Source organism: Protopterus annectens, chromosome 2.part2, assembly GCF_019279795.1.
Source record: "Protopterus annectens isolate FY-2018-M chromosome 2.part2, PAN1.0, whole genome shotgun sequence".
Taxonomy (NCBI): domain Eukaryota; kingdom Metazoa; phylum Chordata; order Ceratodontiformes; family Protopteridae; genus Protopterus; species Protopterus annectens.
This window is the reverse complement of record NC_056730.1, coordinates 791,496,460-791,515,593: the sequence shown is the minus strand read 5'-3', so window position 1 is coordinate 791,515,593 and position 19,134 is coordinate 791,496,460.

The window sequence follows — 19,134 nt, the reverse complement described above, 5'->3', positions numbered from 1 at the left end:
AAAAAGAAGAAAACAAGCAATCATCTTGACCACCATGGAAAACTATTTATTAAAATAAAAGAATAAAATCAATAAAGTAAATGCAAAAAGACTAAAAGTCAGTCCAAAGATTCAGGATAAGTGCTTTCAACCTTCCAGCCTTCCACAGATCCTTTTTTTGAATAGCCTATTTATGGTAGGGGTCCAACAGAGTGGTTTAGTTTTATTGGGTATCTCTCAGTCTTCATCCTTGAGGATATTGTATAATTTCCTACATGTACTCTTGACATGTTGGATCAGTACATCTATTTTACTGTATCACCTCAGGGCTGAGCCAAGACTATGTTTCACTGAGATATACAGTGCAATAGATTGCACCTATAGAACCCCTTATGGTCCAAGGGGTGAGCAGTTCCACAATAGGAAAAGTTACCATTCCAACTGTCGAGCAGTGCATGATGCATGGGGGTGCATCACCAACATCTCTGCCCAGCATCTTGGCAGTGCACACAATTCCCATATCTGGCACACTAGCTCAGTCTACCATCTCTTCCTGCATGGTAGGATGCCCAGTGGTCATCTTGTTGATAAGTAATTTTTTCTCTGTTTTCTAGTTTATTTAAGCGGGTATTTATGGTAAAACGCATTGCTGAGTACCAGAACACTTTTTCCTTTGTTTTGTTCCCCTCTTCTGTCTATCTTCTTCTTTTTTTTTTGTCTTTCCAGTGATGTTGGCTGTCCACTAGAACCATGACTCATGACATCATTGACAAATCCTATTAGAGCTGCAGAACAGACTTAGAATACAGACTTAACCCAGACCCATATTGGCATTGAGAGGGTATTTGGCCTCCAGAAGTGTCATTTTAGGTGCCTGCATGACCTGGGGGTACCCTTCAGCATGACTCAGCTACTGCATGTAGAATGTATAAAATAACCGAAAAAATAAAAAATGTATAACAAATAACCACAACGTCCACGATACCAAGGTTATTTTAAAACAAGACTTAGTGCCTCTGCTGAAGCAGCCTTTAAAGAGTAAAACACAAGTCATAAAACACCACTTAAATACACAATAGACAAGCCTAAACAACCAATCAAATAAGTACTTAATTAGCAGTTCATTCAATTAAATATTTCCAATTGCATTCCTTTTTGAGCACAGAAGGCTCCAAAGTACCATACTTTAATATAAAAAAGAGTTTCAGATTTTAACTTTTCTTTCAGAGTAGTGCATTTCCCCCTAAAGTGACCACCCAAAGGCCTATCCAACTTATTATTTTTTATATCTCTAATAGGTTCTTGTAAACAAACCTTAAAGGTTCTACACGTTTCCCCTATATAGAACATATCACAGCCACATTTAAGAGCATAAACCACACCAGCAGTGTTACAACTAAATCTATCCCTAACATTAAACTTAAAACCATTAATATAAAAGAAAGAATTAACTAAATATTGACAAACAGAACACTTATTGCAAGGGTAAGTACCATTACCCAAACTACAATTTTGACTTATAGTAACTTCTGGTAAGGAAAAATAATTATGTACTAACATATCATGTAAGTTTCTTGCTCTCTTATATGAAATATCAACATAGTTAGGTAGCACTGCTTTTAAAACTCCATCTCTCAATAACATAGGCCAAAAGCGTCGAACATGCTTAACAATCTCATCAGTAATAATAATAAAATTAGTCACAAAAAACATTTTTTGCTTATGGCTATCTTGGTTATAGAATGTAGTATTAACTTCTATTTTTTTCCTTATTAGTATGAATATATCTTTGATTTAAAGAGCCATATTGGTATCTCACTCCAATTATTCTCTGTTTTGCATCCAAAACCACCTTTTTATTATAACCTCTTTTTAAAAACATGTTTTCAGTTTCCATTATTTCTTTACAAAATATATCACTGGCACTACACAACCTATGAATCCTAATAAATTCATTATAAGGTAGCACTGCCATTAAATGTGAAGGATGACAGCTGGTTCCATATAGGAATTGATTCCTCTGATTAAATTTTCTGTGGAGACTAGTCACAAAACCCTTAAGGTTAATATCTAAAAAATTTACTTGAGGGCCTAATTGTATGCCATCGAACTGAAAGCCCATTTGATTAAGCTGTAAATCATCTACAAATTTTACTGCATCATTCTGATTTCCATTACATAAAAAAAATCAGGTCATCAATAAACCTGAAATATAATACAACTTATGATCTATAGAATTGATGGGTGTAAATATACTCATCTTCAAATTTCGCCACAACTAAGTTGGCATACACGGGGGCAAAAGCTGCCCCCATAGCCATGCCCTGAAACTGGCGAAAAATCTCTCCATTAAACATAAAATAATTATTCTTAAGGCAAAAAGAAACTAATTCCATCACAAAATGTGCCATGAGAGTTTCTCCCAGAAAATAAAATAGGGCTCGAAGGCCTATATGATGTTTGACATTAGTGTACAAACTCTTAACATCCATACACAGCCAAAACATTTTTTTCATCCCAAGTCTTATTTTTAATTTTTTCCAAGAAATCTTGACTGTCTTTAATAAAGGAAGCTGTATTCAAAACATTTTTTTTAAATACTCATGTAAAAAAACACTAATGTTTTTTAAAAAAATATTTTTAGCTGACACTATAGGCCTACCATTTAGTTGTTCAAGGTCCTTATGCGTTTTGGATTGGCAATCAAATACTGCTATAGTACTATTATCTACCTTAATTTTTTTATCCACATCCTCACTAGTGAAATAACCCAGTCATTGGTCCTTATTCAACAAATCCTGATACTCCTTAATCACCTGTAAATAATTAGATATATCACATTTTTCATACACTTCCCTATTATTCAGGTGTGCATAGCACATATCAAGGTACTGTGTAAAATACATTATTACTATCTGGTTACCTTTATCTGATGGCTTAACCACCATCTTTTTATCATTACAAAATTTTATTAGAGCTAGCCACTGTTGCTTAGTCAAATTAAACACACTTCAGATTTTTTATTGATACATTTCCAATACAATTGCTCAATCTCAAAATTCAATATAGAAATATAACTTTGTATGCTAGTATTTGAAAAAGGGGGAATAAAATCACTTTTAACCATGATATTGCATGCATCAAATTGACAATAAACATTCACTTCATCATAAAGCAAATCATCCTGTTACGAAAAGCAGGAATGAAAAAAAATCATCAAAACTATCATTGCATTCCATCTCAACAGGGTATATGCCCTGAAGAAAATAATGTGCTAAATGCCACGTTCTACTTAAAAGAAAAAATTCACTTTTAATTTTATGCAATTTAGGCAATGCAGTTGGAATAAATTTAAGTCCCAAGTCTAAAACAGACAAAACAGTATCCAAAATTTCACAATTCGAACCTTTTACAATAAATGAACTAATATTAGTATCACACCTCTTAGTTCGAATGTATCCTCTTACTGTACTGTCCTTGATGATTTCTAACAAAATATTTACTGCATCAGTTCCTGCATGTACTCTTGACATATTGGAGCAGTACATTTATTTTACGGTATCAACTCAGGGCTGAGCCAAGACTATGCATGCCTTTTATGGGGTGTCATGTTTCACTGAGGTATACAGTGCAATAGACTGCACCTATAGAACCCCTTATGGTCCATGGGGTGAGCAGTTCTGCAACAGGAAAAGTTACCATTCCAACTGTCGAGCAGTGCATGATGCATGGGGGTGCATCACCAAGATCTCTGCCCAGCATCCTGGCAGTGCACACAATTCCCATATCTGGCACACTAGCTAAATCTACCATCTCTTCCTGCATGCTAGGATGCCCAGTGGTCATCTTGTTGATAAAAAATTGTTTTCTCTGTTTTCTAGTTTATTTAAGCAGGTATTTATGGTAAAAAGCATTGCTGAGTACTACAACACTTTTTCCTTTGTTTTGTTCCCCTCTTCTGTCTATCTTCTTCTTTTTTCTTTTGTCATTCCAGTGATGTTGGCTATCCACTAAAACCATGACTCATGATACCAGTGACAAATCCTATCAGAGCTGCAGAACAGACATAGAATACAGACTTAACCCAGACCCATATTGGCATTGAGAAGGTATTTGGCCTCCTGAAGTGTCATTTTAGGTGCCTGCATGACTTGGGGGTACCCTTCAGTATGACTCAGCTACTGCGTGTAGAATGTATACTGCATGCTGCATTCTGCATAAGACGGTCATTTGCCAGACTGGTGGTGAAGTGACCCATGATGTCCCCTGCAGCTCCCAGTTCCAGTCCAATTATGACTAAGAATGACCAGCTGTAAGCACTTGAAAGAGACCACATGTGGCATGCTAGTGCATAGTATATGGCTGCACAAGTAAAGAGGCATCATCTAGTCCAGAACTATGGACCATGTAATTCAGGTTAGTATTTTCTTTCTTGTAAAAAAAACACATTAAGCATAACTGATGCAGGCAGTGATTTCTGTGGGCTTTCCTGTGTGCTGCATGGTCTACTGTCACTGCTGATCTGACATTTCTTCTCATATTTAAACATATTACTGTTTGCAAATGTCATGGCTGAGTGCTCACTGACTCCTCTTCAGTGATATCATAAGGCATCATATCAGTAATCATCATAACTTTTAAGTATTTTGCACAATAAACTCTATTGAGGTAGTTTACCTAATTATGCTAATTCAGTATTCAACAGGAATTCACACCTTGTATTTGAATGAAAACTTATCGTATTTTTTTTAATATTCTGCAATGTTTTCTCATTTTAAAGTATGATGTCTGTTGCAGTATTGCACATCAAACAGTTTTATTTTGTCATGGGATAAAACATATAATTTCTGCATTAGACAGGGTGAAGTTGCAGCACTGTTTGTTTAAATGGCAGGAAACTCATTTTAATCTGTAATTTTCTAATTTGTGTTTCTTAAAAATTTGTTTATTACTACTTTTAAGCTGTAGTTAGCTGTCAACTATAGGAATGGCAATGCATAGAGCATTGGCTTAACGACTGTAATTTCATGTTATATCACCCCCCCCCCTTTTTGTTAAATAACTTAGTCCCTTTCTAGGTAAACATTGACCTGTGTTTGTGAAAGTTAAATTGTATGTCACAGATATGTTGCACTTGATTCATAATAAATCAAGGTTAAATGTGTCAATCACAACTCCTAAAAATAGTCTAGGTGATAGATCAAGTGAATTGGAAGAAGGATTATCATAAGAGCTGAGTGATGAATTGGTCCATTGCTGTAACCTGCTTGATGCAGGTGATTCAGCAGACACTCATCTGACAGTGTTGTGGGGACCATGATCAGAACCTCTGATGCAAGGTTCTTATAGGTGTAAATGAACACTGACATGGCCTACATGAAATCATTGAAATTGTCTATCCAGACTAATCACAGTACTTTTTTGTGATGAACTTGCACTCTCATATGATCTGCCCCCACATTTCTGGACAGTACCCCTTCTTCCCCTTTCAAGACTGACTCCTGCTTAAGTCTGGTAAGTGCTAACTCATGCATGAATTGAGGAGGCCACAGATGTTTTGCGCACTACCATACGCCACAGCAGTATCATCATGGCATTATCCCTACTCAGTGTCATTTCCAACCAGTGCTGAAAATCCTCATACATAGCCTGTAAGATACTGACTATTTCCAGCTGACTCACTATAGCAGTTCTCTGAACATTAACAATGTCATGGCACATTTGCGGGCTAGACAGCCAATGATGTATGACTTTCCTGGGGTAGCCGTAACACATTCCTGCACCTGGCTCCCCTTTGTATAGGTGCAGCTGTCGACCCTGTCATGTCTGAATGTTTGCCATCATCCTTAACGTGTTGGCCTGGGTTTGGCAACACTGGTGTAGAGGTGCAGGGGTTTTCTTTCTATATAAGTGTGAGTGTAATATCAGCATGTGCATGACTTTAGGATGCTCTGCCAGAGTTGCTAACATATTGTGTGATGTGGGATCTTGCCATTAAACTTGGGGTCTGCATGCCACTTTTCCTCAGACTGCCTTATAAATATAACTATGTTATCATCATTATCATCTGCAAATGCCATTCTGCTGCTATCCCCAAAATAGGTTCATAGGTTCATGGGTAGGTACTAGGCTATTGGCCCTAGGCCCTATACAAGCCCAGCCAAAAAGGTACCCTGGCTTTTGCCATGCAAGAAAATTATTTTCCTGTGCCACTGTCAAGCAGAGCCACAGAAGTGATCCCCGGAGTGAATTTCCTATTCTCCATCCAATCATCAAGATTTTTTCTTGAAGAGTGCTAATGAGGAGCTTTGTCTGATATAGATAGGTAGTTTATTCCAGAGTATGGGAAGTCTCTGTGACAGGAATCAATCCCTCCGGCATGTTCTGTTTATTGTGGTGACAAGGTTTAGGTCCATAGAGCGTGTAGTCAGAGGGATTGGGATTTCTTTAAGTGGAGCATGTCCAACAGTTCTGGGTTTGAGGTAGCTTTGTATGTTAGGCAGAGATCACCTCTGAGTAGGCGATATGCGACGGAGTATAGCTGGAGTTTTTTGAGACGGTCTGTGTAGGGCATCTGTTTGAGGCCGGTAATCCTCTTTGTGAGGTATTACTGAGGCCTTTCCAGTTGTTGCAGATGTCTTGTGAGGTACATACCAAACGGGGCATTGTACTCTATAATGGGTCTAATGAGTGATGAGTACAGGGGAACAATGACCTCTTTTTTTCTGGATGAGAAACCTTTTGTGATGAGGTGTGCCACATAGAAGGATTTCCTGACTACTGTGGTGATGTGATTATCAGAGGAGAGGCTACTGTACACCTGTGTCCTAAGGTCTCTTATCACACTTTTGGTCTTAAGTATACTACTGCCTATGTTGTAGTTCATGGGTGCAGAGTTTTTACCAAAGGGGATGACAATGCACTTTTTGGCATTGAGCTTGAGGCCATGGCTTTGACACCAGGCATCTGTCTCAATGAGGCCCTTTTGTAGGATGTCCACATTGTTAGGAGATTCGATTATGGCTCCTAGTTTGCAGTCATCTGCGAACTTCCTTAGCCAAAGTCCTTCTGTATTAGCCTGTACTTCAGACAAGTAGATACCAAACAGGAGAGGACCCAGGACTGAACCCTGTGGTACTACACTTGTCACTGGTCTGAAGTCGGATTTGGAGTCTGCTACTTTCACAGTGTGGGTTCTGTCAGTGAGCCAGTTGGCAACCCATCTTGTGACATAGGGATTTATACCTAGTTTAGTGAGTTTATCTATTATTCCAGCATGGGGGATGGTGTCGAAAGCCTTGGCAAGATCTAGATAGGCTGTGTGAACCACCTTACCCTCGTCTACGGCTTTGGTGACTGCTTCAAAGAAGTCTATCAGGTTTAGGAGACATGATCTGCCTTTTACAAACCTTAACTGGGTGGGATCCAGAGTTTTGAGATTACCAATGTCTTTGTTTATAAGTTCCATGGCCTTGCAGACCAGGCTCGTCAGGCTAATGGGGTGGTAGTTCCCGGGGTCTGTGGTGGCTCCCCTTGTGGAGTGGAATAACCATTCAGCGGGCACAAAGCCTGAGGTGAGGCTATGATTGAACATGGTACTTAGGTGGGGTGCCAGTTCATTCTGTAGTTCATGCAGAACGCAGCCTGGGATGTTGTCTGGTCCCATGGATGCTGTGTTCTTGGCTTTGGAAAGTGTGGTTTTTACCTGTGCAGCTCTGAGTGTTGCCATTGAGATTCTTGACATAGCTATAGAATGCTTTGTGGTTGTCTTTAGAATCAGTGGCGATTTTGTTTTTGTAACTAGCTTTGGAGGATTTTATCAGGGATCGCAGCTTCTTACTGAGGCTGACCAGGGAGCTCCTCCACTCATGGAATTTTACTCTCTTTTGCAACAGTTTCTTTTTCTGTTGTACAGTTTATTTATGGCAGGGGACCACCAAATTGGCTTCCTTTTTTTGGAGGATAGCGTCTTGGTTCTGTTTGGGATAGCACGATCCATGCACTCGTGTAAGTGCTTATAAAGTGTAATTGTGTAGGATTCAGTAGTCGTAACTGTATTGTCCATCTGCATGGGTGTCATGAAGTTCACCACTTCTGTCTTAAGAAGCATGAAGTTGGCTTTGAAGAAATTTTTTACCATGGTTTCCTTAACGGTGGGTGGGGCAGGATGTGGATATCTAGGGTAATTAGCTTATGGTCGGATTGGACCAATGAGGCGTTGACTTCAGGTGTGGAACACCGGTCACTCATGTTGGTAATGACTAGATCTAGGATATTGTTGCCCCCGGTGGGGCTGTGGATAAGTTGATCCAGGGCATTGGAGTTTATGAATTCCAGAAAAGGTTGAGCGAAGGAGTTGGTACAGGAGAAGTTTTCCCAGTTAATGGTGGGGTTGTTGAAATTGCCCATTATTAGGGTGTTTGGTTGAACCCTAATATTTTCTGGTCTATATTATAACATCGAAGTCTAAAAATATTGAATGTTATAATATCGACCCCATTCAATCGAAACACCAGAAAACCGAACAGTCAGAATAGCGAATTTTTTCCCTGGGAAAAAATTTGCTGTTCCAACAAACATACACACAACTCAAGCACACCAAAATAAATAATCCACACACATACACTTCATGAAACCCTACACTAAACCAGACGTACACCACTAGCTACCCACTTATCTAAACCCAACCCTAACCCTAAGATCCCTAACTATCACACACTCACCCGATCCACTCCCTAACCCTAACTCACCAGCCCCACCCTAACCCTCACATCCACACAATCGCACATTTACCTGACCCATGCCGTAACCCTAACTCACTTAACCCACTCCTAACCCTAAAGTCTGTCACTACCGCACACTCACCTCACCCGCGCCCTAACCTTTAAAGTCCTTAACTACCGCACACTCACCTTACCCCAGTCCATTCGCTCACTTACCTGAACCCAGTCCATAACCTCCATTTGCTCACTTCCCTAAACCCGGTCTGTGACCATCGTACCACACTGCTGTAAATAGCGAAGCCACGGACCACCAAAATCTTACCCTAGGTAAAATTTTGATGTTCTGAGGCTCCGCTATTGTCAGCTTTCACTCTAAAGAGTTCGATATTATAACATTCAAAGTTTTTGAACTTTGATGTTATAATATAGACGCAGTATTTTCCAGTACATCAAGAAAAGAGGAGTGAGAATCTTGGGGCATGGTGGGGGATCTGTAGCAAGCTACAATTTGGAATGCAGTTTTGCCCAGAGTTAGTTGCACTTGGATAACCTCGGCTGCATTTTGCTGAGCAACTAGCCTGGAGGTGTAGATATCCTTAATGAACATGGGCACACCACCGTCTTTGGTGTTCCGGTTCAGGTTACATGGCCGAAAAGTCTGGTATTATTTGTAGCCTGGTAGTGCAGGGGGTGCTCTCTGGAGCCTTGAACCAGGTGTCAGTCACTACACAGATATCGATGTTCTCCATTTTAAGGAGTGCCTCGAGTGAGTGCATTTTGAGATTTAGACTTCTAACATTGAGTAGCATCATTCTCAGTTTTTGCTTGCCTGTTCGTGTTATGTTGGTGAATTTGTCATTTGAACCTTGCCTAAAAAAGGCACTATAGGGGCGGCAAGAACCTTAGCCAGTATCTGGAATCCCAGGGGTGACAGGTGCAGGCCATTTCTGGAAAAGCATCATGGTCTGTCGACCATGTCATCTCAGGCAGACAGATACTGGATCCCTTTAGAATGACACCAGAAGCTTAGCCAATTGTTGAAGTCAATCATTTTGTCCTTGTACTGCGGTATCATTCTGGGTGATGGCAGAATGCTACTCAGGGCTAGGGTCATACCTTCCTGGGCTACAAGATTGGAGAGTTCTTCCATGTCTCTTTTCATGTAGTCCAGGGAGATACGTCTCAGGTCGTTCACACCAACATGGACAATGAAAGAGTCATATTTGTACTTGTTGTGGAGTGACCTGAGTGCATGGGTTATGTGGTGGACCCTGGCACCTGACAGGCAGCTGACAGTAACCTTCTCCTTGTTTAGCCTGGTGAGTGGGACATCAGTGTGCCTGACTATATAGTCACCTATGACTAGTGTGTAGGGTACGTTGTTTTGCCTTATTGGCTGTGGTTGAGTGGCACACTTAGTCTGTGGGCTATGTGTCATTTGGCTTGTGTTGGGGGGGTGGAGGTTGCTTACATTTCTGCTTTAGAGGTCTGTTGCTTGAGCAGATTATTATTGAGAGCCTCTGCGAATGTTTTGTGTTTCTATGTTTGGATTTTGGTGGTGTAGATTTAGTGAGACTATGTGATGAGTGTTGTGTGGTGCAAGTGTTTACCTTCTCCTCTTGACTGTCAAGTTCAGTCTTGGTTGGAGAGAGCTTTACCTCCAGTTTGGCTAGATAAGTGCATCTCTCACAGGTTGTAGTGTTGGGTGGTAGGAGGAGAGGGTTGTCTGTGTACATGAGGGAATTTCTACATTGCCCCAAGATGCCCAGATTCATCAGATATACAGGAGAGAACACTGGGAGCTGACTCTTGGACATGCCTGAATAAAAAACTATTTTTCTCTAGATAAGTGAGGAAAGTGAGTACAAGAGCTGTTTTTCTCTAAGCAAGTGAGGAAAGTAAGTACCAAAACTGTTTTCCTCTAGGTAATGAGGAAGGTTGAGTGCTGTAGTAATTAGTAGGCTATTTAGTGCTTACAATAAGTTCTGAACAAGCGCTGATCTCAAATAAGCAAATTCAAGTGCTAAAACTAAGAATCTGTATCTGGACTAAACTAGTTACAAGAAAGGGGGGAAACAAGTGCAAATGCGGGCTTTTAAATCAGAAAGTTGAGAGAGATGGAAAAACTGCCCAAACAGCCAATAACTACAATTTCTGGCCCAGAACCACTCCTTATGTGGTAGATAGGTTACCTAGTGCTTACCACTCCCACTGATAAGCTAGAAGGCTTCCCTCCAACACAGAAAGCTTGGGCGGCTCAGAAGCTTACATACAGTCCTGGATACAGCAAATCTGAATCTGGACTACACTAGTTACAGGAAAGGTAGGAAACAGGCTTAAAATTTTATTTTTTTTAATACCAAAAACTAGCTAAAATAGCAGTAAAACAATTCAAATGCAGTGCAAGCTAGCACACTTGAGTATGTAGCAATGTTAGACCAAACAGTTTAAAAAACGCAATTAAATTAAAAATGACTAAAAACAAGAGCAGAAGGAGTCTATTAGGTAGAATGAGGTAAAGAGATGGGAGTGTGGGGAATGTCTGAGATCAAATCTACAGTGGGGTGGGCAACTGCAAAAGCCTCCAAATTTAAACAACAATAACAGGGACAGGGAGAGTGGGTAGGGGAAAAACCAACACCTTCAGCAGACATCTGAAAAACTATACAGTGAAACAAAAACAACAGTGCATAACTCTGAAGTCAGCCAGCAATGATATAAACTTAGTCAAACAACAATTACCAGTACACAACTCTGAAGTGCCAGAAAAATATACTCCGCTCTGTATATCTCCAGATAGTTTGAAGAGCACTCTGTCAGGACAGAGGAAGGCTCCAGCAATGATATGCAGACTTTTACTGAGAGGGTCTAATTTTATGCAAGTAATCCTTGAGATAGTCAGATAGCACACAGGATGTAAAACCAGTTATACCAACTTAAGACACAGAGAAATAAGGGGAGGGGGAAAAACACCTTCAGCAGAGATCTGAAAAACTATACAGTGAAGCAAAAATAACAGTGCACAACTCTGAAGTCAGCCATCAATGATATAAAATTAGTCAAACAACAATCAGCAGTACACAACTCTGAAGTGCCAGAAAAATATACTCAGCTCTGTATATCTCCAGATAGTTTGAAGAGCACTCTGTCAGGACACAGGAAGGCTCCAGCAATGATATGCAGGCTGTTACTAAGAGGGGTGTATTGTATTGAGTGGTGAAATGTATTGACTTGTGGAACTACTTGTTTCTGCTGCTGACACTGTAAAAAATTATTTGAAAACATTACTAATAAAGAAATAGCGTACACTACTGTATGCATATTAAGGAGTTTTTTGGCACACTTAACAATGTACAATGCCTTCATTGTCATTCTGTATAGATATTGAAGATTCACCTGTTAACGGTAACTGTCACATGTTTAATGTAATCATTCCATATCAGCATTCAGTTCTCTATATAAATACATTTAACTATTTTCAAACTAACCTTCCTGAGAAGATGAGTGTTGCTGCTGCAGACGTTGGTAGTAGCCAGTGTCCACATGTCCTCTGGTTATTCAAGTACCATCATCTTCTGTGTTATAGTAATCCCCACATATGGATACAAGGATTTGTGAGTGCTAGAAAGAGCACTTTTAGCTAACATCAAAGATTGAAACAAAATTCATTTCATGAACTTTAATTATACCCTGATTTAGGAATGGGGTCCATTCCAGTCATGGTATCAAAAACCCAAAAGATTTGGAGAAATTATATCGAGAGGAGGTATTCCTCCCCAAAGTTCATCAAATGAGGAGTTGAAAGCACAACTGTGAGTGGTCACAACTTTGTTAGATAATATAACAATGTCATTTGGTCTTGATAAATGTGCAAAAACAACATTTAAAACAGGAAAGTTGTAGTGCCAAGAAAATATTAATATGGGTCAGGAATGCAATATAAAGGAACTTGAGCAGGAGAGAGAGTATAAATATTTGGGGAATGAAGAAGGATCAGAAATAAAACATGAACAAATGCAATTAAACTCAGTAAGAAATACTGCAGAAGACTAAAAGTAATATTGAAAAGAACATTGACATGTAGGAATAAAGTCCAAGCTATAAATAAAGCTGCTCTTCCTGTTCTAACTTTCAGTTTTGAGATGAATGACTGGCCCCAAAAGGTACTGGATCATCTGGACAGGGAAACAAGAAAAATAATTCATGCTTATTGAATGATTCATAAAAATCAGTGTATGCCAAAGATTATATACTTAGGATCATAGGATCATAGAAAGTTACTAGGCTATTGGCTCTGAGGCCCTTACAAGCCTGGCCAAGAATTTTACCCATGTTCTAACAAATCAGCACCCTATGCCACTGTCCAGCAGGGACACAGGTGGAATCCCAGGGGTGTATTTTCTGTTCCCCATCCAGTTATCCAGGTTGTGCTTAAAAAGGGTTAATGAGGTACTCTGCTTGACGTGGAGAGGGAGTCTCTTCCACAAAAGGGGATGTCTCTGGGACACCAATCTGTCCTGCCAACAAGTCCTTTCTTGTTCTGAAGGAGGTGTGGGTCTCCTCAAAATTGATTACATGTATAGATCTGTAGTCATTGGACTCCATATATATCTACTGATGTCATCAGTGCCAGACAGAGTGAACGTTTTAAAACATGAAGAAAGTCTAAGGTGACCTCTCTGCTTAGTTTAGCAGAAGCATTCTGGTGTCAAGTGGGAATGGAAACTAAACCAGAAGTAGACAAAAATCAGACAGCAACTGAATGCCCCAAAAAACAATATAAAGAAAATAAGGGAAGGATCAGATGAGAAGGAAAGAAATATGGAAAACGCATAAATATTGTGGCAAGTACAACCTCATGTTGTTGATTAGGATTTGATTCAGGAATGGTTAAAGAGAGCTGAGTTGAAATCAAAAAATGAAAGGTTAGTAATGGCTGCCAGGGTAGTGGACTATGTACAAATTGATATACAAAGTCCATTGAACATGTGTGAGAAGCATACAAATGTAGGTTCTGTAAAAAAAAAAAAAATGGAAACAGTCACAGATCTTGTTGCCGGATGGGATATACTCATGCCAAAGGACCAGTACACTGACAGCTACAATAATGTGGCAGGACTGCTGCACTGTGGATTGTACAAAGATTACAATAATGAAGTAGCTCAGAAGCATTGGAAACATGAATGGCAAAGCATTATAGAGATGGTGGTGTACATCACATGGGGTCACCCATTGCCAACAGCTCAAAAATAGATGTGAGAAAATTAGATATAGTAGTCCATGAAAAAAGACAAAAAGTATCATTCATCACTAAAATTGCTACACATAGTGATTTCAGTGTCTTACATACAGAGAAACACAAAAGTCATAAAATATCAGTATTTGCAGGAAGAAATGACAGCACTTTGGAAGGAAGATTCCCAGACAGTTCCAATAGTAGTAAGTGCACTGGGTCCAATAAAAAATAATCTGTAGTCAGACTTAGACATGAATGCATGCAACTCTATAAGAATTGTAGAAAGGGTAAGTTCTGGACATACTGCAGGTGAAGCAAGCAGCATTTTTGTCTGACATCAAAGAGCTTTAATCATAATTTGACTTAGGAATGGGGTCCATCCCTGTCATGGTATTAGAATCCCAAAAGTCTTGGATTAAATTGAGAGGAGATATTCCTCATCTGGTTTTAGTGGCATATTTGTTGGAAACCCCACTCAGTACTGGTATGGGCATTTGCACTCTGCCATGCTTTGCTTCTAGCACATCCTACTAAATCATTGCCCTCTTCTTGCACTGTCATAATGTGCAGTTTCTTCCACTCATTGCATTAATGTCCTGGGCAATTTGATTCCAGACTTTTGTCCTCCCAGCTTGTTTGTGCCCCCCTTTATAAACTTTACCAAGCAAACATTTACTTATGTCCTAAGGCCTGGATAAGACTGCAGTTTTCCTCTTGGATGAAGTTATCCTTTCTCTGCCCTGATCCTTTGTTCTGCATCATTAGTGCACATGAAAAAATATTCCACAGTCATACACAAAAACCTGCTGATGTAATCATAAGTTTAAACAACACAAGAATGATGATATGCTTGTCATCCTTATAAAAAAAAAAAGGTAGGTGATACAAGCCCCATAATTATATACATGTGAAAAATCTCAGTCCAGCCAAGTAAAGTTATGCTACAGTAATATCTACATATCTACAGTATCACAAATACGTTCATAACAGTAAAGCAATTAGTTTGTTTACAGATTAATCATTCCCCTAGCCCCCCACTGTCTTATATTCATAATACTGTCATTTTTCGCTCTTCAGTGACACTCAGAAATCTCTAAGTGAAGACATATGTATGTTCAGCCAACAACACATCCTTACCACTTCAGCACTTCATAACTAAAAAAACTGTATGTCTACAATGTAAGTGCCATTACTACATAACACCAAAGTAAATGAATCACAGATCAGTAATCATTTCCACTGCTGCTATTATGATTTTGTATTTACAAATGACAGCTTTACAGTATTCACTAAAGCCATTGTAATATGCCCATCATATAAATAGCACATGCATTTATTGCAGTGAACTCACTAGTTCTATATCATTTTGAAGTGTTTCAGATTAATTTAGAATATTTCTATTTATTCTTACTTTAAAAGTTATTTGCCACCTTACTCAAGTAATCACAAGGTAATATGGTGATTTTAAATTATTTTGGGTAAATTCAAATCCATTTACATATTATCCATGCAAATTAGGTCATTTTACATTTACCTTTAGGAACTGCTGTAACACTCCATTGTGTATAGATACTTATGCTTATAAGTCATTCTCAGCTGCTCATGAACCCAGCCTAGGCTTGACATAAATGTGCTGGGGACAGTGTCTGAGTCTGCAGCAGTCCTTAGCAGACCCCAGCATGTTGCAAGAATGTGTGGATAACTTCAGATATGAGCAAAGCTGAATACATTTAGAAAAAAACAAAATGGAGTCATATCCATGAGAGTTTGCACAAGTAGGAAGTGTAATCTCTGCCCACCTAACCTCATCTGACACACCCACCTTCTCACCTCAAAACACTCAGCATTTAACAAAATTTGGTACTCACACAGATCATAATACGTTTTTCTGCACCCCCCAAAAAATAATAATAATGCTGCTGGTCTACTTCATGAATAAATAACAACAAACAACAACAACAGGTATAATACTCCAAAAAAGGCAGGTAATGCAATACCTAGAAATTCTTAAGTACTATAAACAAAAATGATGATTGCATACTTTTTGTACAAAATATACATGGAATGTGAATGTATTCCTTAAAAAAAAAAAAAAGCATGTATGTGACAAAACATTTTTGATTAAATTATACTTGCCACTAATAACACTCCCTACTCTATTGCCACTGCAAGTTAACTGGGTTTAGTTAAGGTGATGTTAAACCCTAAAAGGAGTGGTTCTAAGCATGTGAACTACAGCCTTGCCCATCCTTTCTTCATTCTTTTTCTGGTACTTTGAATAATGGCAGTACCTGTGAAGGCATGAGGTTGTGCTCTAAGCTGGTTGGAAAAAGAAACCATAATTATGGTCTACCTTCTTACTGAGTCATAGCTGGATAAGATTGAAGCATGCGTCTGTGGCTCTGATTGAAAAAAAATAGACATGTGGCAGGAGTTGGGTGAGCACCCATTATCACTAACAGGGAACACCCGCTCTGGCCACCAGTGCCAATAAAGGTATGATGACCTACATAACTGTAGGCTTTACCAGTTGGATGAGTGGGTTGACAAGGTAGCAGTGAGAAGGCCAGTGCTTATAGTAAATATTACTCATTTTTTGGTCATATTAAACATAGATTTAAAAATAAACTGTAAGAATGTTGTATAATTAGAGAGCTTTGCTAGAAGTAATACATGTGACTGCAAACATATATATATTATATTAATAACACAAAAGAAAGCATAAACATACCTGTACGTAGAACTGCATCTGTATACATATATCTGGAATGTTTATGTGATGACATATTTGTCTGTATAGATACAAATCCTATATATGTATGACTAAAATAATAATCCGCATATATATGTCTGTAAATCACAGCTATACATCTGCATGAGTACCTTACAACTACGTGTTCATGTATATATACAGAAAGAAAAAAAATTGCATTTCAACATAATTTCATTTAGTATAACATTACCTTAGGTAGTAGTTAAATTGCACACAGACAGCTTTTGTAAAGGAATAATTTTGTTTATGTAAGCCAGAAAAAAATATTTATTAATATAATAATTGCATGACAGTCATTTTTTTCCCCACAATATCAACTGCACATGCAAGTTGGCTGAACTCTCAGACGGGCACCACACCTTAGTCAGCAGATTGGAGGCTGGGGGTTGCAGTGTCAAATGAATGACTAATAGATACATTAATGAGAAATGACCAGTTGAATTAATTTTGTGTAACTTCTGTATATATTTTTAAATCATCCTTTTATATCCTTGAATTGCTACATTTTTATGTGTGAGAACATCTTATATTTGAACACAATTCACAGACTGTTACATACAAAACATATTTTAAAACACCATTCTACCAAAGTGTAGCAATTTGTTTAAATCTTGTAGCAAAAAGAAGATTGACACAATATGAAAATTCAGATATTAATAAATATTTCAACAAAAGCTTAGTAAGCAAGTACAGCAGTGATTGAAATGCCTTGCATATTGGTAGTAGTAAGATTAAGGAAAAATAGGTGAAATGCAGATAAACAATAATTCTGTTATGTCTTCTCTTTCTTGACAATGAGGAAATAAAATATAAAATTTATTAGGAAATGCAAAGTGCAAGGAAGGCTGAAGAATTGGGTAAATATGAATAAGGTAGTAAATAGTATTGTGGGTTTAACTGATTTCATTAATGTATATTAGAAATAATTTATAAATCATGGCAAACTACAGTGTTTTCAGTGCAATATAGCAAACAAATGCATATCAGGCACAAATGTGATCATTTATGTTTGTGTAGTAGACTGCAAAATGTGAAGCTGTGGTGGTGCAGCTATAGCATTGTTGCCTCACAGCAAGAGGTTCTCCCATTCGATACTCAGCTGGAGCGTCTTCTGTGCAGAGTCTGCATGTCCTGCCCGCTGTCAAGTGGTGTTTGAAAGACATGCGTGAATGGGCGTGCCTTCGTTGAAGGTTGGGTGTCGGGCTGGCACTTTGGCACGGTAAAAATCTACTGACAATCATTAGCAGACCGGAGTTCTGCTGTGGTGACTCCTAACCGGGAAAAGCCAGAAGAACAACAAAAGTAAACTGTAAAATGTAACCTTCTCCAAAACCTGATAGCAATACTTTCTTCCCAAGTACACATATGCCTGTCCCACATAATTTCATCCAATATATGCATAGACACTTGCATGCCATTCTTGCATAGTCATATGCACTTCCCAAATCAGTAGTCCCATGAATGCATAATCACTTGTCATACATTCAATAAAGATTTATACAAATTACATTCTTTTAAGGTAAGAAATTGAATGCTGTCTAACTCAATGTGTAAATTTATGGTGTATATTTTATCTTTTGTCTTCTCTACCTTTTTTCTCTGTTTTCCTATTTTAACTATGTATTCTTTTTCTACTTTTATTTTCCTTTCTCTCTTATTTATATTTATATTTTACAGATCCAAATCCTGAGGAAAAGCCCAGGCACATAACTCTCAGGTTAGTTTCAGACAATGCCTATTCAGGGGTATCCTAGCAGGACTGAGCCAGTGGCACCTATCCTGCAGACACCCAGCATGAGGCAGACTGGCAAGAGTCACTGAATAGGAGCTTTTGGACTTGGTTGAGGACATGCTGGAGCAGGTCATGGACAGAGGGATTCAGCCAGTAAAAACCTCTATTCAGCATGTTCAAGACATGATGCCCTTGTTGCAGGCAACTGCACCACCATAGACCTCTACCTGTTAACATCAAGGTCCTCCACTGCACCACAATCTGGCAGTGGAAATATTTGAGGTACTGTGAACTGGGGACTCCTGCTGGCACCATTCCTTATCACCCCTTCTTCCTGTATCCTTTCTACTACACTCTCTTACCTAATTCCCACCCATAATACCCTCTTATATACAAATGCATGAAAAATAGGGGGGGGTTATTCCCCACCAAAATCAGTAATATTTCTGTCCATTCTCCTCCAGCACAACCCTCTTGATGCGTTCTTGTTGTGTCTCCCCTTTTACAGGCTTTCCTAGCTCTCCCTTTCTTTTCTTTAAAGTAAAATACAGGGTGTCCACATAGTGTAAAAGAAAGAAAATGCTTGTAGACCAGTTGTGGTTCTTCCTTTCCTAAACCTGTTTGTGATAGTGCTCAATTTCAAAATGATGCCACTTCACAACCTGTTACCTCTTCTTCCTCTCCCAACTTT